This window comes from Canis aureus, chromosome 12 (genome assembly GCF_053574225.1).
Source record: "Canis aureus isolate CA01 chromosome 12, VMU_Caureus_v.1.0, whole genome shotgun sequence".
Lineage (NCBI taxonomy): Eukaryota > Metazoa > Chordata > Mammalia > Carnivora > Canidae > Canis > Canis aureus.
The window spans coordinates 46063501-46090686 of record NC_135622.1 but is presented as its reverse complement, the minus strand read 5'-3'; the positions used below and the strand labels follow the sequence as shown (position 1 = coordinate 46090686).

Below are 27186 nucleotides of genomic sequence, written 5' to 3'. Positions count from 1 at the left end.
TATTTTATGGAAATCAGATTTTATGAATTAAAAGATAAATGCAGAACACAGAAAATTATGAAGAACATGTTTTATGAATCTGACTCCAGGTGAATAAATATGGAAGAAGGGTAGCTTTCAGGGCTTCTGGGTGGCTCAGTGGTTGACCATCTCTGCCTTTGGCTCAGGTTATGATCCTGGGATTGAGTCCCATATCGGGCTCCCTGCAGGGAGCCAGCTTCTCCCTCTGCCTATGTCTTTGCCTCTCTCATGAATAAATAAATAACATATCAAGAAAGAAAGAAAGAGAGAGAGAGAGAGAGAAAGAAAAGGGAAAAGGGAAAAGGGGAAAGGAAAGGAAAGGAAGATGGCTTTCTAGCACTATTAGAAAGATTTCAGTTCTAGACTCAGTAGTGAAATGGATGGTCCCTTAAAACAGAAAGGAACAGTGTGTGTAGGCAACCTTATAAATCAGAGGATGGTAAGAATTACTGAATGTTTTTAGGAAAACTGGCTGGCAATTCAGAAAACAGTTTAGAGTAAAATCTCATTCCATACATCTTTTGGAATGAAGTATTGGAACAATTAGCCCATAAAAAGGTAAAAATCAAGAGTATGTATCTGTTATCATTGAAAGGGGAGAACTTTCTAAGCAGAGAAATATAAAAGAAATGGAGAAGGCAGTGGTGGACAAATCTGGCCACCTAAAAAGAAAAAACTTTTATGTTAAAAGCCAGTAATTGAGAAAATGTTCAGTGAATGAAAGAAACAGTGTTTTCACAACGTAAACAACCTACACAAACAATTAAGGAAAACATGAAGAAACTCCTCTCCTACCCCACCCCCCCATAGGATTGGAAGATGAAGTGTGGCAAAAGTTTGGAAAGAAAGGCAGTGTGAGTAATGGGGGAAGGACCTGATTAATGACATATAAAAGGCTCACTGGATAACATTCAGTGTCAAAAATTGAAGACTTTAATGTTATATTATAGCAGGATCAGTCCACATGGTTGGGTATTTTCTTCCTAGCAGGTGATTAAATTGAACCAGGATTAGGAATTTGAGGGTAGTAAAGTGGAAAGAAGAAAGTAACATATTAGGTAGATTGATAGCTTGGGTGGCAAACAAGATTTCGAGACTGTAATATAGCACAGTTACTAACTGGAGAGATGAGAGTAGGTGGAGTGCATCTAAGGGATTAAATCTGGACCTAGGTTACAAAAGATAGATTGGGGTATTGAATGATGAAGAGAAGAGTTTAGAACAACCACATGGCCTGAGCCTGAGGGAAGGGATGGGATTGCTTGTGAGTTAGGGTGCCTACTGCCTTAGCCTTCATTCTAGAGGGTTCTTAAGCATCAGATTTAGCCCAGTGGTTGAAAGAAGCATTCGTTGATAGGTTGAGGATGTAGAGGTGATTTGTTTCACTATATAAAAAAGGTTTCCAGAAATTCCCCAGGGAAAAGTTGGGAAGGAAGGGCAATGGTAGGGGAACCCATGAGGTGAGTGAGAAAGCACAGAGGACAGACACTGTGGGCATGAAAATAGGGGAGAGGTGAGTTGGCCAGAATGGTTTGTGTTTTGAGTAAAGCCCAAGGGTGATGGGTGGAAGCCATAGGTAGAATTAACTAGCAAGATTCCTGAATTGACCTGAGGTATAATGATTTCTGTGGTCCTAATCCACTCTGTCTTTGTAATCTAAGGGAATATTATTTTAGTAGAAAGCTTAGCCCTTGGTGGTAAAGCCTAAACCAGTTATGCTTTAAGTAATGAAAGCTGATAGGTTTCACATTTCTTATGTCTGCTAAGTCCCTCCAGTGTTAGGAGTTAGCTTTTTATTTATTTTTATTTTTTATTTTATTTATTGGAGAGTATTCACAAGCATGCATGAGCTGGGGGAGGAGCAGGGGGAGAGGGAGAAGCAGACTCTGTGTTGAGCAGGGAGCCTGACCGGATTTTGGGGGGGGGGGGTTGCGGAGGCTCAATCCTACAACCCTGGGATCATGACCTGAGTGAGCTGAGAGCAGACTTAACCAACTGAGCCACCCAGGTGCCTCTAGGAGTTAGCTTTGAGATAAATGTGGGAAGACATAGTACTACCCATTAGTTTAGAAAAATCTAATTTGTCCTATCCCACTGCCAGTATCCAGTAATGAATGCTAGCCATTACATTGAGGTATCTTCTGCTAGGAATCCCATTCTCTCCTATTGTTCCACTTTACCTGAAACAGATTACTGAGGCCACTGCTGCTGGGTGATGTCAGCACCTCTGATGAGTAAGCTGATAGTTGAGGGTCCTGGTCTCCTTGGAATTCCAGTGCAAAGCCCAATTTGCTCTGCGTTCTTTCATTAGGGATCTGAACTTTTGAAAGCTAGTAACTAATGATCTCTTATTAACTTTATTTATTTAGCCTTTAATCTCAATTTTAAAAATATGTAGTGGGGACAAGAAAGAGAATTGGCCTTTCTTGAACAACTAAAGCATTTGTATAAGAATCTGCATGCTTACAGGGAAACAGTGTTATGTAGCAGAATCTAAAGTCTGTCATGTTTTAAATGTATCTTCTTTCTCTTACTTTAGATCTGTCCATATTAGTGGAAATGTAACTGGAATTCACTCTGATGATAAAATCAAGGACCATCAACAAGAGCATGCAGTAGGAAATTTTGGTTCCAAATGAAGACACCAAGATTTAGGATTTCTACTTTTTCTAAGGTATTTGAGGCACAAATTTACTTTAATCTGACTCATTGGAAGTCATTTTATAATGTTGGTTTCTATATATAGATTTCATAAGTTTAGAAGTTTTTATGTTAGTGGTTAGCTTTTATTTTTTTTAAAGGCTTATTTATTTTAGAGAGAGCAAGCATGTGTGAGAGCACAGTGGGGAGGAGCAGAGGGAAAGGGAGAGAGAGTCTTAAGCAGATTCCACACTGTGCGTGGAACCCAATGCAGGGCTCAGTCTCATGACCCTGAGATTAGGACCTGAGCTGAAACCAAGAGTCAGATGTTTAACTAACTGAGCCACCCAGGTGCCGTGGGAAATAGAATAGTTCACCCTTCCCTACTCACTTCCCCTTAAAACTAGTTGAGAAAAAAATCGAGATTTTAAAGGGAGGTAATCTTTATATTTAATTATGCATGTCAATGATAAATATACTGAGTGCAGATTAAGACTGAGTAAACTATGTTAGAAGATCTGGAATAAATAAATGTCAATTTAGTAATTATTTTATGTTAGAAGATCTGGAATAAATAAATGTCAGTTTAGTAATTATTTTATGTCATGACCCTCTGAGATTAGCAGGTGAATTTAGCACTCAGAGTCAGCTCACGTGATACATGAAATCTTAGTGATTGTCCTTTAGTTTGATTTGGAAACTTTTTTGTTCCTGTACTCCTAAATTTATTATTAAGAGTTTTCGCTGAGTGAAGTAAGTCAGTCGGAGAAGGACAAACATTATATGTTCTCATTCATTTGGGGAATATAAATAATAGTGAAAGGGAAAAGAAGGGAAGGGGGAAGAGATGTGTGGGAAATATCAGAAAGGGAGACAGAACGTAAAGACTGCTAACTCTGGGAAACGAACTAGGGGTGGTAGAAGGGGAGGGGGGCGGGGGGTGGGAGTGAATGGGTGACGGGCACTGGGTGTTATTCTGTATGTTAGTAAATTGAACACCAATAAAAAAATAAAAAAGAAAAAAAAAAAGAAAAAAAAAAAAAGAGTTTTCTATTCACTAAGAAGTATCACTTTTACTCCATAGACTGTCCATGTAGGACCTTTGGCATCTGATGGGGTAGTTTCCCTTAGACCAGAAAGGGAGATATATAATTAAAGAACCAAGTGACACTTCCAAGTCATGGGGTGGATCCCAACTTTAAAGACTACATAAGATTGTTGAAAACAATCAAAGGAAATACAGTGTCAACAGAAAACAAACACCGTACTCTATTTTTCTAAAATCACATATATGCCAAACTAGATATAGTTAGGTTGGTGTTTATTTAAAAAAAATTTTTTTTTCTTCTAATTATGTTTTCCAAATAGGAAAGAAGTATGGAAAATAATTATTTTAGGGATCTGGTCAAAGTTGGTTGATTCTCTGTATACATTATAGAGGTTTGTAAATTAATCTTGAGGACTACAAAGAAGAAAATGTGAGAAAAATCTATCACTTATTACTAGGATTATTAATTTCATTTTGTTGTTTTGGAAGAAGAATATGTAACGCAGTAAATTGTAAAATAGTAAGAATCCATGATATTGGAAAATCCCAAGACTGCTATAGTTATATGTAACCTTTTAAAGGAGGTGGTATAACTGAGCAATGTTTGTGAAAGTAAAGTTACCTCAAATCACGTAGCAGATGAAGAAGAATTAGATTGCTTCGATAAGAAGTTTTAAAACTGTTCTTGGCAGCTAGTAGATATATTATACTCCTCAAAATTTTTTGGTATCATTTTGAATCAAATGGTAATGATAATTAAATATATAATGTGTCTTATCAGAACCATTTCCCTTGTTTTTTAAAGATATCTTCTTTCAGCTAACACTTAACAACACTAGTTGAAAGTCCAAGCTTTGCAAAGAATAGTTTGGATATAGGGAAGAATATAAATTATTCTATAACTTTATTATAAATGAAGTTGAAGAAATCTTTTACTTCAAATGTTTACTCTTGGGGCAAGGAAGCTAAATACACTCGTCTGAAAACCTGTTTAAAAACAATCATAATGGGCAGCCCCAGTGGCTCAGCAGTTTAGTGCTGCCTTCAGCCCAGGGCGTGATCCTGGGGCCCCGGATCGAGTCCCACATCGGGTTCCCTGCATGGAGCCTGCTTCTCCCTCTGCCTGTCTCTGCCTCTCTCTCTCTCTCTGTCTCTCATGAATAAATAAGTAAAATCTTTAAAAAAAAAAATCATAAAACAAGCACATAAAGTCAAAATTTGGAAGCCCTTTCTAAGTAATATAGTACTGTGTTCAGATCCTAACAAAAGTTAAGATTAGGGAATAGGAAGTTCTAATCAATTTGCTGACTACTTAGTTGTAGCTGTTAACTGTTTATGGTTCTATTTGTGAAAGTGCCCTATAGCTAAATTTATTTGCTTAATCCTTAACTGAAAGTGTCTCTAATTCCTCAATTTCTCATATCTCCCCACTCATTTACAGGCATTTGCATGTGATATCCTTCATTAGTATTTTTCATTTTCCCCTTTGGAAATGAAACGCATGAAAACATTTGAAAACAAATGTCAACAAGAGGAGAATAGGTATTCCCTTACTACAGTTTTCTCTGCAGCATGATGGAAAGAGCACAGGCTTTGGCTCTTCTACTTCATGCCACCCTGAGGAATTGAATTAATATTTTTGTCTTAGAAATATTGCTTTTTAGACTTGTGATGAAAAGTGAAATGTGTGTAAATTATATAAAATAATGCTACTCAGTGTGAGGTTAATGAATGTTGTTGCTAAAGAAAGAGAAGACCACAGTACTGAAGTATCATTCACAGTTACCCTTCTCATAGCAGAAAACAGGTCAACTCGCGCTACTAGTGAGAAGCTTGTAAAACCAGTTTCAAAGTTAATGGCAAATATTATGCTTGGAGAGAAAGTAAAATGAGCTTTTGGCAAAAATCCCTTATCAAAGGCATACCATCTGGAAAAGCAATTACTGTCATGTGTGCACGCTAGCAGAATTTTTGTTTTTCAGTTGGATGAAAGCACTGATGTTTAGAGAACATACCAGCACTTCATAGAGATGTGTTACTGTTTATCACTGAGAAATCCATACTGTAGCAGAGGAGTTTTTGTTGTTGTTTTGTTTTGTTGTTGTTTGTGGTGGTTGGTGGCCTTTGTTTAAAGCCAGTATTGCCTGGAAAAGTTGCATTGGTTCCTGTGATCAAAGCCTCATGAGGTTAGCTGCAGGAAAGGGTGCACCTAATCTGTGAGGAAAATAAATTATACCAGGGTATCAATTCCTATCTGCTTTTTCAGGGAGAATTGACATTCAGTAATGTGATTTGAGTCTTTTTAGATTTTATTTATTTACTTACTTATTTATTGAGAGAGGGTGCAAGCAAGGGGGAGGGGCATAAGGGAGAGAAAATCCCAAGCTGACTTCACACTTAGGTGCAGAGCCAGAGCCTGCTGTGGGAATAGATCTTAGGACCCTGAGATCATGACCTGAGCTGAAATAAAAAGTTGACTCCTAACTGACTGAGCCATCCAGGTGCCCCGTCAGTAATGTAATCAGCATCTTCTGATTGTGATTTAATATCAAAGTAGTAAAAATTGTGGATGTAAGCAATTTTTGACCACCAAAGACATGTCCTTTCAGCATTTTGTGAAGAAATGGTCAGTAAGAATAGGATCCTGCTTTTTCACAGTGGTGCATGCTAGCTAGGTAGTATGACAGGGCTTTAAATGTTTAATTAGTTTTTTAGTAAAATAAAATAAATATATTTTTAATACTGATAATGCCATTTCTATGATTTCAAGGGGGCACAGCATAGTAAATATATTTAATATTTCAAATAGTAAGGATTTACAAGTTCATATTCACAGTTATCATGAATTTTAGTGTTGAGAAGGTATGAGTTCATAATGATAGTTCACGAAACAACTCACTAGTTTTCTTTGGAGTATGCTAAGGAGCCAGCTGTACCTGAATGTAACCAAATAATTGAAGAGAGGAAATTCTTTTGTGAGGAGTATTTTGGTTGATAAATGAAAAAGGAGTGATAAATAGAACATCACCATTTTGTTTTTGTTTTTAAGCTTTTATTTATTTATTTGACAGAGAGAGAGGGTGTGTGTGCATGAGTACAAGCAGGAGGAGTGGTAGAGGGAGGAGCAGGTTCTCCACTGAGCAGGGAGACTGATGGGGGACTTCTGAGATTGTGACCTGAGCCGAAGACAGACACTTCAACAGGACTGAGCCACCTAGATGCGCTAGAACATCAGCATTTTGTAGTGAATTCCTGGACGTAAGTAAAGATTATCAGTGGCTGCTAACATCACAGAGAGAGACAGCCAGATGTTAGAGTTCTCTCAATGAAAATTCACAATTCAACCTAGTAAGTATTCCTGCCAAAAAATTGAACTTGAACCTGAATCTCATCAAGCTTCTCGCTCTACCTACCAGTTTACAGGAAACACAGAAATAAGGCAACAAACGAAATGATACCATGGAGATATAGTCAGTAAAATCTAGGCTTTGGGGAAGTCCTTGAGATACACAACTTGTTTTTTTCAACAAATTAATTGTAAGGAACAAAAAAAGAGAAATGAGAAGGAAACTTGAGATTAATGGCAATGATTGGACTTTATCAAGGACCAGTTTTGTTTTTAATTTACCTCCTGATCTGTAAGCAGCCTATTCATGGCTCACTTTACTTTCAATCACTTGTTGATTTCATTGGTCCTGTTTGCTGAATTTCTTTATGAATCTTAGATAAAACTACTACTTCCTTCCCCCAGCCCTCACACCTATTACATAATTACTTCCCAACTGACTTTACGTAGGTTATATAAGGTAAAATTAGGCAAAGCCCTTAGTATATGATTTAGCACATAATATGTATGTAGTAAATATATGCCTTCTGATTTAAGAGGTAACTTCTTCATGATTTTGTTTAGAAATTGTTCCTTTGCGTTAATTTTTAAAATGGGAAGGGGTGAATATGGCTTAGTTATTTTAAGAGAAGTCCTAGGCCTGGGACAGGTGGCAAAAACTGTTGGTAATATTACGGTGGTTTAATGAGTAATCTCTGTGTTCTCTGCAAGGAACTTTTTTTATAATTATCTTTGAGTTTAAGAAAGATTACTGAGAGAGTTGGTCTTCAAAAGAATACTTGCTTATTGGGGGTGGTGTGGGACAATTTAGGGGGAAATGTGACTTGTTCCAACTCCATGGATTTTAGGATAGGTAAACTTCATGAAAGGAGGCATATAGGCTCTAGTAAGAAGGAAAATTTTGAGTGTCACCCTCAGGAAAAAGAGATGAATCACAATTGTAGCCTTTTCCTAAAGGTTATAGAAGGTAGCCATCCAAAGACCTGGTATAGCTAATTAAAAGCTATATTATTTTTTTTGTATTTCACCATGCTACTTCCTTTATCTCAGGTGCACCTGTGATTTTGTATAGCCATAAACTGTAGCAACCTAACATATCTTTACTGGTATTTTTGAAAATGATATTAAACTATTTGGAAACTAAAGATGGTAGTGGTATAAGAATTCCATTTTTCAAATGACAGCTATAATTATTGAGTGGCATAGCTATTAAAATTGAATAATCAGTCACTTGACTATTAAAGAAGAGGTTTTGTTATGAGCTACAGTTTATTGGTTAGAGATAAAAGATACTTTTTGAAGAATAGGATAAATGTGTATGATAGAAACTCATACTTTTATCTGATCATGAAAGCTTTGAGTAGAAAGATGAAATACTTTACAAACTACACCTGGATACTTTGGAAACAAAAAGGTGATAGGCAGAATTAAGCATATGAGAGGCACTCAATTTAATGTCTGTTGTGAGTTGGTAAAGGCATTGAGATCTTTATTGTTCTGTACATGATCATAAATGAGGAGGCATAACTAATGTGGGCATTTACAGAGTTTGGGATTAGTGAATTTAAGGGAAAAGAAAGCTGACATAAGGAAAACAAAAATATAATAATAATAGTTAATATTTAATGTTCACTGTATGCCAGGCGCACTGTGACAGACACTTTATATATATTTTCAGATTCTATCCCAATATTCCTGTGAGATGTAAACTATTACATCTATTTTATGTATAAGAAACTGAATCTTAATAAGGCTTAGTATTTTTTTTTTTTTTAAAGTGGGCTCCAAGCCTAATGGCAGGGCTTGAGCTCACAACCCTGAGATCAGGAATCATGTGTTCTAACAACAGAGCCATCCAGGTGTCCCAATAAGGCTTACTTTTTTTTTTTTTTTTTAAGATTTTATTTATTTATTCGTGAGAGACACACAGAGAGAGGCAGAGACATAGGCAAAAGGAGAAGCAGACTCTTTGTGGGGAGCCTGATGCAAGACTCGATCCCAGGACCCTGGGATCATGACCTGAGCCAAAGGCAGTCGCTCAACCACGGAGCCATCCAGGTGTCTCAGGGCTTACTTTTTGAGGTTAATTCACAGTAGACCCAGGATTCATCCATCTCTTTCTCTTGGGGTGAAACCAAAAGTTTAAATTCAGAAACTAATTTCTAATCAGAATTAGAGAAGCAAGTGTATTATTCTAGTTCAACCAAACTGCAAAAGGATAGATTTGAGAAAACCAGTGATTTAGCTAGTTCAGAATAAATTTCTGATATGATAGAGCTCCTGAAAAGTTTTTGTAATTATAGATGTATTAGTTGGAGTATAGTGTCTCATACAAGAAAGGTTGTAGTACTAACATGTTACTCACTAGTCAAATCACATTTTACTATGTTAGAGAAGAAGGAGGGATGCATTATTTGTTTTTGAAAATTCCTTATATTATTAAACTCTCTTTGCCTATGAAATTTCTAATTTCAAGGAATTTCCAAAAGTTCTTGAAAATTTCAGTAGCTTTTAAAATTCATTTTCAAGTTCATTTTTAATTGAGGAGTTAAACTGATAAAATACTGATAAGTCATTCTATATCAAGCACTATTTTCAAAATTAATTAAATTAACTAGTATTAAATGCGTCCTTATGATATTAAGAGTAAGGACAGAGATTCTCAGTTTTGCACCTAACCTAATTTTATGTTTACATTGCTAGCTAGACCTGTTTATCCTGACTGTAGTGCAAAACTTGCATTGCCTTTTTTTTTTTTTTTTTAATTTTTAAGATTTTATCTGTTTATTCATGAGAAACACAGAGAGAGGCAGAGACATAGGCAGAGGGAGAAGCAGGCTCCCTATTGGGAGCCTGATGCGAGACTCAATCCCAGGACCCCTGGATGATGACCTGAGCCAAGGATGGATGCTCAACCACTGAGCCACCCAGGCGCCCCTGCGTTGCTTTTATAATAGGGCTTATTTAGTCACTTTTAAAGCTTTCATTTAAATTTGGGATTAAGTATACTTTTCCAGTTGACCACACAACAGTAAAACTAACAAACACATGAATTTTAGGTTATGCCACAAAGGCAAACCTCAGTAAATTCCAGAAAAGCTGAAACTTTTTGTGTCCATTTTCTCCCTACAACAGAAGATTAAAATGCACTACTCCAACCACTTGGAAAAATCAAACAGAAACTGTTCTTAAATAATATTGAGTCAAAGAGAAGATCAAATATACAGTAACTGATTATTAAGCTAACAGAAATGAGACTTAGGCTAAGACTAATACCATGCTTAGAAGTAAATTGATTAAAAAAAATAAATGAACTCAACTGTAGAATTTAATATAACAAAACCAATAAAATAAATGCCTAGGAGAAAGGAAAGATGTAAATAAGATAAAAGCAGAAACAGATACATTAAAAAAGAAACTGAAGAATTGAAAAAATCTAAGAGCCGTTTCTTAGGATTAAAAAGCAAATAAACCTAATCTTATCAAGGAAAAGATAGAAAACCAAAGTATGAAAGAATAAAGGGAATGTGTATAGATAAGATATTTTTAAGTATATATAGAAAAGAGACAGCTTTATTTAACTATAAGGCAGTTGATTTGTAATTTCTTTGAAATGAATTGTTAAACACTCAAACTGCTTTAAGGAGAAAATCTGGGTAAACCAAGAACTACGGAAGAAAGTTTAAGGAATTTTCTCCAAAAATTGGTTCTGGAGCCAGATCGTTTTGCCAGTGAGTTTTTTCTAACTTTCAAGGAACATATAATTCCTATGGTGAGAAACTGTTCTAGAGATTATAAAAAGATGGAAATATGCCCAACTAATGTTATGAAATCTGTATGAATATCTTAACAATGGTTACTTATGAGAGTGAGATTCTTTTGGGGAGTTACTGTTTTAGTTTCTATTGCATGCAAAGATTTTTATTGAAATTAAGATAATTGTGAAAAAAAACCCTAGAAATTAAAAACATAGACAAAGATGACTTTTGTATCTGTTATTATATTTACTATTACTGATGCTCTTTATTCCTTTGTGAGGATCCAAGTTTTGACATAATATTCTTTCCCTTTTGCCTAGAGAGCATTTCTTTAAGTGCATTGCATTTTACAATGGATTTTTCTTAACCTTTGTCTAAAAACATTTCCACATTCATTTTGAAATATATTTTAACCAGATATAGGATTTTAGGTTGACAGTATCTTTCTTTCATTATTTAGTAGTCACTCCATTGACTTCTCAGTTTCATAGGTTCTGATGTGAAGTCTGTTTTTCTGTACGTAATGGGTCTTATTCTCCGCATCTAGCAGGTTTTTCCATTTTTTCTTTTTTAAAAAATATTTTATTCATTTATTAGAGAGAGAGCATAGAGAGAGAGTGAGAAGGAGAAGCAGACTCCCAGCTGAGCAGGGAGCCCAATGTGGGGCTCAGTTACAGGACCTTGGGATCATGCCCTGAGCCGAAGGCAGATGCTTAACTGACAGAGCCACCCAGGTATCCCTCCCTCCATTTTTTCTTAATCACTGGTTTTCAACAGTTTGATTATGTTATTTCTAAGTGTGGTTTGCTTTGTTTTTCCTTCTTGGATTTTGTTGAGCCTCATGGCTTATGGTTTGAAAAAAGTATTGTCCATTATATTTCCAAATATTTTTTCTGTCACCTTCTTCCCTCTAGTTTTTGGACCCCAATTACATGTATATTAAGTTGTATGTTGCTATATATCATTGGTGTTTTGTTTTTCCTTTCTTCAATACTTTTTTTCTTTGTGCTTCATCTGGATCTTTTTCTCTTGCTGTGTTTTCAAGTTAAGTGTTGAATCTACTGTACTCCCATCCAGTGTATTTTTCATTTCAGATACTCTATTTTTCATTTCTAGAATTTCCATTTCGACCTTAAAAAAATCTTGCACTTATCCCTCAACACTTCCATGTGTTTCTCTACCTTCTTGAGCATATTGAGCGTATTTATAGTAGCTCTTTTAACATCTTTGTCTGCCAAGTTCTGTGTCTCTGTCAGTTCTGCATCTGTTTCTATTGATTTGTCATTCTCCTGGTTATAGGTCATATTTCCCTTTTAATTTATATGCCTGCTAAATTTTCTTTGGATGTCAGACATTGTGAATTATTTGTTGTTGTGTGCTGGATTTTGTTGTATTCCTTTCAATGATGTTAGTCTAATTTTTGGCATGCAGTTGAATTTTTTGAAATCTCTGATACTTTTTTGAGACTTGCTTTGTTTTGAGGAAGCTTTGTTAGAGTAGGTCTAGAGCAGTCTGTTTTCTTAGAGCTGATTTAGAGTTGATATCTTCTGAGGATTTTACTTAATATTTCATGTATTATGAAGTGTTTTCACCCTACTTAATGAGAAGAAAAACTATTCCTAATCTTGTATGAGTTTTAGGACTTCTTTGGCCTGTTTATTTTTCAGTGGTTCTTTCTCCAACCTTAGGTAGTTTCCTCTCATACATGACAGATCACTTCCTGCCAAAGCCTGAAGGGAACACCTCTGCAGATCTCTAGAGCTCTGTGTAGTTCCCTTTTCTTTGATTTGCTTTTCCAAAATTCTGGCTTGTTGGCCTCCCTGAACCTCAGTCTCTGTTTCTGTCTCCTCAACTCTCTGAGATTTCCAGGCACATTGAAGTCCTCACTCTCTATGCTGCATCCTAGAAACTGCTTCAAGGGTGTGTGAGATGGGCCAATGATAGGACTCACCTCATTTTCCTCTCCCACTTTCTCAGGAATCCCTCTCCTGCTTTGTTATACAATATCTGAAAATTATTGTTTTATTAATCTATTTTATCCAGTTCATTGGTTGTATAAGGCAGGAGGATTAATTGGATTTCTGTTATTCCATCATGGCTATTTGTGGAAATACTTGATGGATTGGTTTTTTTCTCCTTCTTTTCTGTGGGTTAAGATGTGGGTCTAAGTATAAAAGAAGCCAAGATACCAGTTGGCTTATTCTCAGTGTCTCAAATGTTAGGCTAACCTGTAACTGAGGTGGAGGAGTCCCTAGATGCTTGTCCAAACCCTTTAATAAACAGGCAATTTTGCCTGGTACATCCTTTCTTATTTCACTCTGGAACCTTTTGCGGTGGTAGGGTGGCTGATCAAGAATTATGGTATTCTATAATGATGTTCAGTATGCTCTGTATGTTGGCTAATTGAATTTAAATTAAAAAATTTAAAAAGTATGGTATTCTGAATCTTGTTCAGATACCACATAGTTTTAATAAGTTCTTAATACTCTTTCTTTAAGCTGAATTAAGACCCATTTCTATTTATTTTTTCTCAGCTATTTGCTATTGCTCACCTTTAATTTTATCAGATTAGATTTTTTGGTTGCTAATAGCTAGTTATATAACTGGTTGTCATTTTTTTCATTTGGATTGTATTTACTTCATTCATCATGTATTTTCCCACATCACAGTAACCTTTAGGAGCTTGACAGGGTTTGATCTTTTATGCATTATATCTTTAGTTTTGTTCCTGCTTCTCTGTTCTTACCATTCTTTACTCAGAAATGAATGAACAAATAAATAACCGAATAGATGTAGACAAATCTATGTATGCATATATATACACAGTGCATATTTTCCATTCTATTAACTGTGATATATACTATTGATTTAATATATTTTCAAGAAAAAAGAAACATTAAATTTATTTTAAAGTTCTTAGACATTAGCTGACAGAGGCATATATTTATACATATAATTTTTATACCATCTTCTTTGGAATCATAAAATCTAATCCTTTTTCAAAGTCTGACATGCTGGGACACCTGGGTAGCTTCAGTCAGCCGTTGGGCGTCTGCCTTCAGCTCAGGTCATGATCCTGTGGTCCCGGGATCGAGTCCCACATTGGGCTCCCTGTGAGGAGCCTGCTTCTCTCTTTGCCTATGTCTCTGCCTCTCTCTGTGTGTCAATCATGAATAAATAAATAAAATCTTCAAAAAAACCAACAAAGTGTGACATGCTGATTTTCCTCACCTGTGCTTGCTTTTTTTTAATTTATACATTATGATGGTATAGTTTTGAGTCATATGAGAAATGTTTGAATTTACCTGCTTTTCTTTTTTTGGCTGAACTCATAGTTTCAATTTTTCTACAGATAAACTGTGAATTAAATAATTCCCTTTTTTTAGACACCTGGAAACTTTTGACAGATTGATAGCTAGCAGTTGGGTGTTAGTACCTTGTAAAATGTAAATTGGTCACACCAGTGTCTCTCTTCCAACTCTGATAACTCTGTGGTCTATTTTGAGAGATTGGGCAATTTCTACTGGCTTTAATTGCCCTTGCTTGTCTTGCAGTGGACAGCTTTTATACCACAATAGCTGTTTATTACAGAGCTTCATCATAATTCATATGAATATTTTCATCTTAAAATCTTTTCTTTCTTTCTTTCTTTTTTTTTTTTAAAAGATTTTATTTATTCATGAGAGAGATAAAGAGTCAGAGACATAGGCAGAGGGAGAAGCAGACTCCCTGCAGGAGCCCTGGGATCACGCCCTGAGCCAAAGGACAGACGTTCAACCACTGAGCCATCCAGGTGCCTCTTTCTGAAAATATTTTCAGGCAACAGTTAGGCTTTCAGATTTAACTTGAAGTTCAACTTCATATGAATTAAACTATGCAGTTAACTCAGCTATGGTCATAGTTGGATAAACAGCTATCTTCTCAGAAAAGGTATAGATTTACACATGGGTACAACTTACTCTTTTGCTTGGCTAATGGTAGGTGTTTGGACATAAATTCTGATATTTCTCCTAGTTTCAGAAACTTTAAAATATTTTTTAAGAAAAATAAATATTTTTAGAATTGAAGAAATATGATTTAGGAATTTAATATACAGTGAGGAAGCTTAAAGTCTGTCATGTGATATAATTATTTAATAAGTTTTGAGATGATCAAATAGCAGCTATAAAAATTAGTATTGAACCTATCTGTATGCAAATATATGGTTAACTTTTTAAAACTGAAAAGCTAGTAAAACTGTTCAAAGAATAAAAAGGCTAAAAAATTGACCATAAAAAGTTAAGCACATCTATATGAAGAAAAGTAATACAAAATTAAAAATAAAAATAACAAAATGGAAAATATTTACAAATATGCCCTTAAAGATTATCCGACATTACTGTGAATATCTGAAAAATATTTACAATGCTAAGATTGAGTGAGTTTGTTAGTAAAGTAATGCCCATTAGATCCTAATGGGACATTGAGTAAACAAACATAAGGAGAACTGGGAATTCAGACAGTAGTGAATAACCTTTCATACTTACTGAGTAAGTATAAGAAAGTAGTCCATAGGCAATCTAGTGCTTATGCATTGCTTTTGAAGTTGGTACAGTTCATATAGAGGAAAGTATGGTAGTATATATTGTAAAAACCATAACCTATCTGTGATCATTGGTTGATAAAGTAATTCTCTCCTCTTGGGAATTAACCCTGAGTAAATAATTCATGGAATAAAAGACCTGTAATTAGAGCTATATTCAGAAAATATTACTTATAATAGTAAAAACTGAGGACAATCTAATTGGTTAACAGTGGGAAATTTGATGTATTATCAGTTAATATCCAAATATTTCATATCCCCTATGTATAAGCGTAAGTACCATGACAGCAGGGACTGTATTATTTTTGTTCTCTACTGTAACACCATCGCCTAGAATAGCTTCACTTATAATGAGTCCTGAACAATTATTATTATTGAAATGAACAAATCAGTGGAATAATGTTAAAATGAAATATACACATATGGAACCTGTTGGTAAGTACCTTGTGAAGAAGGGATGTTGGGAACAAGTTGGCTGATAAGGAATTTTTAGAAGTTTGCACTGGATTGTGAAAGTTCAGTGAGATACGAATTTCTCTTGAGAGCCAGGAGTTGGGAAAGGCACTCCAGGAAAAGGGTCAGTGTGAGGAAAGGCCTGCCAGTAGCAATTGACTGCAGGATAAGGTAGGAGATGAGGCATAGGTGGAGGCCGTGTTATAAGTGGACTTTGTAAGGAAATCAAGCTCACTAGGTGAGACTTTAATCTGAGTATGGGAAGTCACTGATGATTTTTCAACAGAAGTTGACATTGGAAGAGTTATTTAATTCAAGAAGTTTAATCTGGCATTAGTATCCCGAACAAGTTTAGGCAGGGAGATCAGTTTGAACTCTGTTGGAAAGGGAGTGGAACTTCATATGAGAAGTCCAGTTACAGTAATTGTAAAGCTATTTTGTTTTTCATCTTGAACTATGGCTAGGAATGATTGTTCCTTTGTGCTAATGTTATTTTTATTAATTATTTTATTTTTATTAATTTTAAGAGTTAAACTTGGTTATGTAAAAGGACAGTGTCATTAGAAGAATAAATAAAAATTTAAATATACAGGAAAGATTTTACTGAATTCTTAAAGTTTAAAATGATTCTAGAAATGTTCAGGGTAAAATAAAACTATCTTAGGAAGCCTCCATTGAACCATGCCACACAGATATGTAATTCTTTCAGCTTTACTTTCATTTTTGTAAATCTTTCCTTTTATACTGTGGAAGAAAACTACCTCAGCTATCATTGTTCTGTCAAAAATATTGCTAGAATTTCTTTAAAATTATAATCTTCTAGTGAAGGATCAGACTTTTAAAAATTATGAATTGAAGGCCTAGTTTGCTATCTGGGACTTTATGGAAAAAGTAGACCACCCCACGACCCCTGCAGTTTTTATATTAGTGAAACTGGGGTAGTGAAAGTTGACATTTATAAAGCAGTTCATTGTGCTGAATTAGAGTCATGCAACTTGTTTGGAATAAACTAAAAAGAGATCTTTAAAGAAAAACCAATGTGTTGCCAATTGTTGTCCAAGACTAAAATCTGCATTGTTTACAAAATAGCCAAACGTCATAAATTACATTATTTTAGACATGCAGATTCTTTTTAAAAAGTAGCAAGCATTTTAACTAGCACTTGACCAGTATTTTTGAGCATTAATGTTTAACACTCAGAATTAAAAATTTAAATAAAAGCTTTTAGATGAGCAAATGATGAGTTTTTAATTGAATTGACACTTCAGTTGAATTGGTTGAGGAGTGGGCTAGAAGAATATATTCAAGTGCCTAACTAAATCATTTTATATTTTCAGGGTTAGAGGTTGAGTTGGAAAAGGGCTTTAGGTGATTTTTTTTTTTTTTTAAGATTTATTTATTCAGAGAGAGAGAGAGAGAGAGAGGCAGAGACACACAGGCAGAGGGAGGAGCAGGCTCCTTTCAGGAAGCCTGACATGGGACTTGATCCCGGGTCTCCAGGACCACACCCCGGGCTGCAGGCGGCGCTAATCCGCTGTGCCACGGGGGCTGCCCATAGGTGATGTTTTACCGGAATCTTAAGATTATTTATTGAGTATGTATGGTCTGCTCTACATGTCAGATATTGGGCTTTTTACATATGCATAATATATGGTTCATTCTTCAATGGACTAATAGTTTTTTATAAACTAACACATATTGAGATAAGGGTAATAATGATGTGCCATGGGAACAGAGATTAATTTGGAGAAGGGACAGGAGGAGAGGGGAGTTAGAGCTTTGCAGAGAAGATGGCATGAGCTGGTACTTGAATGATGGGTAGACCCACACACCCTGGAGCAAAGGAAGAGGTATGTTCTTAGATAGGATGTGCAGCATGAAGAGATGTATAAGAGTTTTCTTTCTTTCTTCTCACTAAATATAAATAAGCATTTTGATCTTTTAATTGGTGGTTGTAGAAAAAAGCTCTGTTAATGTGTCAAACCATTTCTCATTGAATTCATCTGGGATACCTTTATTAAAGTAAAAATTGTCTGAACTGCAAAGTTATAAAGCTACATTTTGGAAGAATGGAAGTGTTCTAAATCTTGATTGTGGTAGTTCTTTTGTTAAAATTCATTCCCTGTCCATCTAAATTAGACATGTTTTATTGCATATAGATTTTATTTCAATAATGTTGATTTAAAAATTGCCTGTGAAATCGCATTTTTTCCAAATTTGTACCTATTATTTAAAAACTGCATTTTTGAAGAAGAGATTTTTCAGCTCTCCATTGTCAAACTAAATGTTCAACCCAAGAAACAAGCATATGAATCATATAGCATTGAGCAGAATAAAAGCCTGTGCTTTCGTGGAACTTATATTTTAATGGAAGAAGGAGACAGATAATAAAGAAAACAAAGAAAGCATATAATTATTTCAGGTGATTAAGTGCTATGACAAAAGTTAAATAGGAGAGTGGTAGGAAAGAGTTTTCATTTTTAGGAAGAGGAACCAAATAAAACCAGAATTAGAAATCGGCTTTTTGGTTGTGTTCTTTAAATATGACGAACACTGAACTCTCTTAAGATTGGAACTAAGACTGAAAACCTGTGGAAATTGCATATGTAATTATAATATGTAATTGATTATACAATTAAAATGTAGAGTGTAAATGTTGAAAGTTGAACACAATAAAATAAATTGAGCTGTGGGAGTTGAGTATAGGTTTCTCAATTTTTGTAGCAGAAATTCAGTAAATGCTATCTAAAATTCAAATGTGAGGGAGAAGCACAGTATTGGCCCTTGATAATCTTTTTTTCTTAAGGTAAAGGAATCTTTCTGGCCTCAGTGTTTTCTGATGTCATTCTAACTCTTATGCAAATACTGTTTTTCTCTGGCTGCTTCCAAGATTTTTTTCTTTGTGTTTAGTTTTCAGAAATGTGTCTGTTTGGATGGCTTTAGGTTTAACACGGTTTGCAGTTTGTTCACTTCTTGGATTTGTTAGTTCATGATTTTTACCACATTTGAAAATTTGTTGGTCATATATTTTCAAATAATTTTGCAGTGCACACTATTGCTCCTCTCCTAGGATTTCAATGACATGAATGTGAGATCTTCTGTAGCTGTTCCACAGGTCCCTGATGCTTCATTTATTTATTTTTTTAACCTATTAACTTTCTGTTGTTCAGATTGGATAATTTCTGTTGATTGATCTTTAAGTCCACTGATTCTTTTGTTAGTCCATCCAGTGAATTTAATATTGGCTGTTGTATTTTTCAGTTCTAAAATTTCCATTTTGTTCTTCTTTTTGTCTTCTATTTCTTTGCTAAAACTTTCTGTTTTTCCATTTATTTCAGTAATTGCTTATTGGTTCATTTTACTGAAAGCTCCTTTACAAATCCTTGTTAGATAATTCAAACATCTTTGTCACCTCAGTTCTGGTGTCCTAGTTGTTTTTTTCTCATTTAAGTTGAAGTTTTTCATATATTGCTTTATTTTTTTTTCAGAATGAGTATAATTATTATAAAAACATTAGAATAAGAATAAAGAGGAAATAGAACCAGTCTTAGCTATATAAGCTCAATTTCTTTTTCTATAAAGAAGAAATAAGGATGTCTACTTTGTAGACTTTTGGGAAAGACTGCATGAGAACGTGTATGTAAAGTATCCAACCCAGTCCCTGGCATATAATAAATGCTTAGAAAATATTAGTTAACTTTGATAGAGAACAAACTGAGGGTTGATGGAGGGATGTAGGAGGGGGATGGGCTAGATGGGATGGGGTTTTTAAAAATTTTTTTAGTGTTTTATTTTTTTTATTTTTTTTTATTTTTTATTTTTTTAATATGTTTTTTTCATTGACGTTCAATTTGCCAAATATAGTATAACACCTAGTGTTCATCCCATCAAGTGTCCTCCTCGGTGCCAGTCACCCCATCCCCTCCCACCTCCCCTTCCACTACCCCTTGTTCGTTTCCCAGAGTTAGGAGTCTCTCATGTTTTGTCACCCTCTCTAATTTTTCCTAATAATTTTTCCTCCTTTGCCCTATAATCCCTTTCACTATTCATTATATTCCCCATATGAGTGAAACCATATAATGATTGTCCTTCTCCTATTGACTTACTTCACTCAGCATAATACCCTCCATTTCCATCCATGTCGAAGCAAATGATGGGTATTCGTCCTTTCTGATAGCTGAGTAATATTCCATTGTGTGTGTGTGTGTGTGTGTGTGTGTATATATATATATATATATATACACACACACATACACCACATCTTCTTTATCCATCCATCTGTCGATGGACATCGAGGCTCCTCCCCAGTTTGGCTATTGTGGACATGGCTGCCATAAAGATTGGGGTGCAGGTGTCCCGGCGTTTCACTGCATCTGTATCTTTGGGGTAAATCCCCAGTAGTGCAATTGCTGGGTCTTAGGGTAGCTCTATTTTTAACTCTGAGGAATCTCCACAGAGTTTTCCAGAATGGCTGTACCAGTTTCACACTCCTGCCAACAGTGCAAGAGGGTTCCCCTTTCTCCACATCCTCTTCAATAATGGGTTTTAAAGAGGGCACTTGTGATGACCACTGGATGTTGTATGTAAGTGATGAATCATTGAATTCTACTCTTGAAACTAATGTTGCACTGTATATTAACGAACTAAACTTTAAATACAAAAAAGGAGAAAATATTAGTTAATTTGGAGCTGCTGCTGCATCTTCTTTTTCTTCTTCTTTTTGATTATAGTGTGTTGAAATCATTACTGTCAACTACATCACATTTTAAGGGAAGAAGCTCTTTAAAAGAAGTCTTAACTCCTCCCCCACCCACCAGTTCTTTAAATTGTGATTTCTTAATACAAAGATCAGCCTGTTTCTCAATACTGCCTTAGTTTTTTTTTTGTTGGGGATAGACCTTTTTTGTTGTTAAACCGGATGAATTTCCTCCTTGTTCTAGGCCCCAGGAAGTTCATCCTGTTCCATCCTTTCTTTTATTCCTTAGGGAATCTTCTCTCTCCAGGACCTATCCTGGGCTAAAGTGGAATGATGTATTATTGGCAGCTCCCCCTTTCTTGCCACCAGGATGGCAAATACACCCCCCCCCCTTTTTTTTTTTCTCTTAGGATTTTACACTTAAGCATAGGGGAAAGGTTGGAGGAAGAGGTAGAGAAAAGGATGGTGGTCATGACAGATAAACACAGGGATATGACAAAGCTTAGAAAATCCGAATAGCTTTTTAAGGGCTTTGGTAGGCCCTTATTCTTGCTGAGTTGATAATTGGAAGCCCCTTTGAACTGATACATCTTGATTTTTTTCATTTTGTCATGAAACCCCTTTGACTGTCATGATGGAAAGTTTTTCCTGAGAATGTGACATTTAAGCTGAATTCTGAAAGATGAGTTAGAAGTAACTAGGTGGGGGAAGAAGAATGCGCAGGCAGACAGAATCAGAATATCTAAAGGTCTTTAAGTAAGGAAGGAGCGTATAGCATATTGAAGGTACTAAGAGATGTCAGTGTGGAAATAAAGATGGTGTGATATAAGCAAGGGGCAATATCTAGACAGATAGATCATTGGAACAGAGCAGACAATCCAGGTATAAGACGCACACAAATACGACCAGTTGATTTTTGACAAAGGTTCAAAAGCGATTCAGGAGAGAATGAATAACTGGTTTTTAGTAAATGGCTTTGCATTCATATACAAAAAAATAAACCTTGATTTATACTTTATACCTTATATGATGATTAACCCAAAATGCATCATAGATCTAAATGTAAAATGAAAAACTATAAAGCTTTTGGAAGAATGCATGAAGGAAAATCTTTGTGACTTGAGATTAAGCAAAGAATTCTCAGACGTGTTACCAAAAGCACAATCCATTGAAGAAAAAAATGGATAGATTGGATTTAATAGAAATTAAAAGCTCTTTCTCTGTAAAAGCTACTGTTAAAAGACAATACAAGCTACAGACATAGAGTAATAAATATTTGCATATCACATGCAGTAAAGGATTTCTCTCAAGAAAATGATAAAGAGGATCCCTGGGTGACTCAGCGGTTTGGCGCTTGCCTTTGGCCCAGGGTGCGATCCTGGAGTCCCGGGATCGAGTCCCACATCGGGCTCCCGGCATGGAGACTGCTTCTTCCTCCTCCTGTGTCTCTGCCTCTCTCTCTCTCTCTCATAAATAAATAAATAAATCTTAAAAAAAAAAAGAATATGATAAAGAACTGTCAAAGCTCAACAGTAAAGAAACAACTCAATTTAAAAATGAGTAAAAGACGTTTCATTAAAGAGGATATAAGGTTGGTAAATAAACACGTGAAAAGATGTTCAAAATCATTAGCTATTAGGGAAATGCAAATTAAAACCACAGCGAGATATCAGTACATGCCTGTTAGAATGAGTAAAGTAGGAAATAATTTCATGAGAATACCAGGTGCTAACAAGGATGCAGAGAAACTGGAACTACCATACATTTCTGGAGGCAGTATAAAATGGCACATATTTTTCTTAAAAGAAAATTTGGAATGAATTTATAGAGATTTATAGAAAAATTACCAAGACGATATGGCATGCCCATGTACCTCAATTTCCTATATTAACACCTTATAAAAAAACCATGGTATATATTTTAAAATGAAGAAACATACATTGGTACATTAATTTTAGCTAAACTCCAGATTTTATTCATATTTTACCAAATTTTTTTGTTTCTAATGTCCTTTTTCTGTTCTGAATTCAAATCAGAATCCCACATTTTATTTAACTATCATGTTTTCTTAATCTACTCTGGTTTGTGAAAATTTGGTAGATTTTTCTTCTTTTTGATAGCATTGGCATTTTTGAATAGTATTGGTCAGATATTTTGTAGAATGTCCCTCTATTGGATTTGTCTGATGTTTTTCTAATGATTAGACTTAGGTCATAGTGTTTTGGGAAGAACACCACAAGAAGTGAGGGGGTGCCCTTTTCTTTACATTGTATCACAGAGTACAACATAATATGACTTTCACTGTTGAGGTTAACAGGACTGATTTTTTTTTAATTTTTTTATTTTATTTTAATTTTTAAAATTTTTATTTATTTATGATAGAGAGAGAGAGAAAGAGAGAGAGGCAGAGACACAGGCAGAGGGAGAAGCAGGCTCCATGCACCGGGAGCCCGACGTGGGATTCGATCCCGGGTCTCCAGGATTGCGCCCTGGGCCAAAGGCAGGCACCAAACCTCTGCGCCACCCAGGGATCCCCTGATTTTTTTTTTAAATGCTCTTAAAACTAATTTGTTTTTTTATATAGTTAAACATATATTACCATATGACCCAACAGTCACCCTCTGGGTATTTATTTACCTTAGAGAAGAAAAACTTAATATGACATAAAAAATCTGTATACACATGTTTATAGCAGCTTATTCATAGTCACCAAAAACTGGAAACAGCTTCAGTGTTTTCCTATTGGGTGAGTAGATTAAAAATGGAGTATATCCATACAGTGGATTACTACTCAGTAATAAAAAGAAATAAGTTAATGATACATGTAACAACTTGGATGAATCTCAGAGACATTGTGCTAGGTGAAAAAAGCTAGTCTCAAAAGGTTACACATAGGGCAGCCCGGGTGGCTCAGCGGTTTAGCTCCGCCTTCTGTCCAGGGCCTGATCCTGGGGACCCGGGATCCTCGAGTCCCGTGTTAGGCCCCCTGCATGGAGCCTGCTTCTCTCTCTGCCTGTGTCTCTGCCTCTCTCTCTCTCTGTGTCTCTTATGAATAAATAAAAATAAAATCTTAGAAAAAAAGGTTACATATATTATATGGTTTCATTTTTATGACAGTCTTGTATATGATAAAAAGACAGTCATTCTGATTAGACCAGTGAGGGTTTAGGTATAGTTGGAGGGTGTGACTGTAAACATGAGAGAAATTTTTTGCTGGGAATGGGGCTCTCTGTCCTCTACTTATGTTGGTGGTTACAGTATTCTATATGTATGTTGAAATTCACAGACACATGAAGAAGTAAAATTACTGTATGATAGTTTATAAACTGTAATTTTTAAAAAGTGAAGCTACAGTTAAAAGAAAAAAAAGACTACAGAACTAGAACACAGAATAGTAGCAAAATTGGTAAGAGGTATGAAGAAGTTGAGAGGAACCACACACATCATTTGGTTCTCATAGGACTTAATGGATTTTAAGCATGACCTGATCAGATCATTTTTAAAGAGAAATGTGTGAAATGTTTTTAATATTCAATGGGGAGAATGAATTGATGGGGGATAGACTGAAGATCTAAGAGGAAGAACAGAAAATAAGGCAGTTCTTGCATATTTCCTGCAAATATTTGTAAAGTCCCACTTCCTGAAGTCTGTTTATGGTGTTAGGATTGTTGTGATGATAAAAAATAATTATAATTACAAACAGTCCTTTGTTTCTATGCTTTTGACTTTTAAAAAAAATTTTTTTTTTTCATTTATTTATGATAGTCACACAGAGAGAGAGAGAGAGAGGCAGAGACATAGGCAGAGGGAGAAGCAGGCTCCATGCACCGGGAGCCTGACGTGGGATTCGATCCCGGGTCTCCAGGATCGCGCCCTGGGCCAAAGGCAGGCGCTAAACTGCTGCGCCACCCAGGGATCCCGCTTTTGACTTTTTTATACAATTTTTGCACATTATACCCTGCTTTTCTTATGAAAAAACAAGACTTTGTAACCAACTAATATGGTAATTGCCTAATTGTGTCTGGACAATATTTTGGTTTCAAAAGTGTAGCCATCTTTAAGAAAATTATTTATGCAGTCCTTGGGATATTTTTTTAAATGATTTTATTTATTTATTCATGAGAGACACACAGAGGCAGAGACATAGAGGGAGAAGCAGGCCCCATGCAGGGAGCCTGGTGTGGGACTCGATCTCGGAACCGCGGGATCACCCCCTGAGTCGGAGGCAGACGCTCAACCACTGAGCCCCCCAGGCATCCCAGTCCTTGGGCTATTTTAATGCTTGCTCTTGTTTTGTAAAAATGAGTGGAAAATTAAAGAAATTCAATTAATCGTGGTAATTGTAAGTATGCTTATAAATTGAATATTAGGTAAGACCAAGATTAAAGGTACAAATCTTTGGCTTTAGTCAGATGCTTATCAGATGAAAGTATATTAATCCTTTGTTGAAGTAAGAGGACAGAATTTGAAGAAAATTTAGAAACGTTTTAATTATATTGTTGATAACTGGTCTGGTGAAGTTAGGGACATACATGTGTTTTAACCTTCTAACAGCAAATCATTTGTTCACACATTTTGCCTTTCATACAAGTTTTCAGGAATCTATTATATATAAATATAAAGAGTTTCCTGCAATGGTAGTATTGCTAATTAGAAAAACTCTTTTATGTCAGATCTCATGAAATTGTCATTTTTGAAGGCATGAAATTGTAGAATATTGGCAATTTCACCTGGTAAACCTAATATACTGATTTAAATGCACACATAGTTGTAGGAAATATATAGTATTGTGTGGATTATTTTTCATAAATAGTATACTTACTAGTTGGGTATTATGATTTTTGCACTCTACAATATGTTTAGATCTGTGTTTTGTCATTTTTTTCAGTTTCTACATTTTTTTTTTGTTATGGCTATATCATAATTTTATTTGAACCCTCAAGGTTTTACTGCAGATTGTTTATAATTTTTTAAAACTACTAACAATGAAGACAGAACTAGCTTTGTATGTGCTTTCTCATGCGCCTACATGAGAGTTCCTTCAAGATAAAGAGAGTGGAATTGCTGAGTCATATGGTATATACATTTTTAAAATGTATTATTTGGAAAATTTCAAACATATGCCAAAGTAGGCAAATAGAATAATGAATTCCTACTCACTTTCAACAATTATCAATCCTTGACCTATCTTGTTTATCTGTACTCTCACTCACTTTCTCCCCTCTCGTATTTTGAAACAAACCTTGATACCATGTCATTTGATCTGAAGTATTTCACATATTTCTGGAAAAGATAAGTGTTTTCTTTTTTTTTTAAAAACCAATAACAGCACCATTATACTTCAGAATAATAATTCTTTGACATCATTAAATATTCAGTGTTCAAATTTTCTTTCTTTTTTTTAAATTTTATTTTATTTATTCATGAGAGACAGAGAGAGAGAGAGAGAGGCAGAGACATAGGTAGAGGGAGGGCTCTCTGAGGTGAGCCCAATGTGGGACTTGATCCCGGTACTCCGGGATCACGCCCTGGGCCAAAGGCAGGTGCTAAGCTGCTGAGCCAACCAGGGGTCCCCAGTGTTCAAATTTTCAATTGTTTTAATGTCAATAACATTTTGTTCTGTATTTTTATTATTTTACTTGTTTGATTTGGGATCCAAATAAGGATCACAATGATTAGTTGGTACGTGATTATTTTTCTTAAGGTTTCTTTTAATCTGTTTTTCTCCTTTTTTTCCTCTCTCCCATTCTCTGTTTATCTTCTCCTCAACCCCCTTTTCTTCTCCTGCCCCCATTTTTTTCTCTGTTTTTAAAATTCTTGCAGTATATTGATTGGAGAGACTGGGATATTTATCTTAAAGATTTTTCCACACTGTGGCTCTTGCTTATTGCATTTTGTGACATTGTTTAACTTTTTTCTTGTCCTCTGTATTTCCAATCAACTTTTAGTTGGGCATGGATGCTTAATGAGATTCAGGTTTGATTTCTTTTCTTTTTGTCAAGACTATCTTCTAGACAGTGTTGTCATCTAGTATAAGGAGGCACATAGTAATGATATGTGCATTTTTAATTTGGAAGATATTGCAAGATTATCTTTCAGAACAATTGTTTCAATCTATACCTCCATCATTAGTATTTGAAACTTTGTTTCACACTTGTGAATGGTTATCATCAAGCTTTCAACATTTTTTGAATTGACTAGTGGAAAATGTTTTCTTGGTCTTTTAATATTTCCCTAATTACTAGTGAGGTTCCTTGTTTTCTTTATTTTTAGGATCATTTGTATTTTCTCTAATGGGAATTGCATATTCAATATATGTTTTGTCTCTTCCTGTTGCATTTGAACATTTTTCTTACTGGTTTTAATTTCTTTGGATCTTTTGATTACTCATCCTCTTTTTCTCTTATATAATGCCAAATATTTTTTCTTAGGTTATTGCTAGGCTTTGACTTTGATTATATTGTCCTCCAATATACAAAAATTATACAAAAAATTAGCACATTTCTCCATCTTTTTATGGTGTATGTATACTTTTTAGTTTAAGAAATGTTTCTTTCCTCACAGGCATAGAAATATTCACTTAACATTTTTTTTTAATTGTAAAAAACACATAACATAAAACATCTTAACTGATTTAAGTGT

The 27186-nt window shown here is 35.1% G+C and overlaps 1 protein-coding gene across 8 annotated transcripts in view; it reads left to right on the top strand.

Annotated features, from left to right (window-relative positions):
- NCOA1 (nuclear receptor coactivator 1) overlaps nt 1–27186 on the top strand; it is a 244984-nt gene that overhangs the window by 54027 nt on the left and 163771 nt on the right. For 6 of the 8 annotated variants that reach the window (XM_077843901.1, XM_077843903.1, XM_077843897.1 and 3 more), the window contains exon 2: nt 2561–2695. The gene's annotated coding sequence lies outside the window, so the exon portion shown is untranslated. Of the gene's footprint in view, nt 1–2560; nt 2696–11410; nt 11548–14479; nt 14607–27186 lie in introns of all 8 variants that reach the window. The other 2 variants (XM_077843898.1, XM_077843900.1) reach the window with 2 other exon arrangements.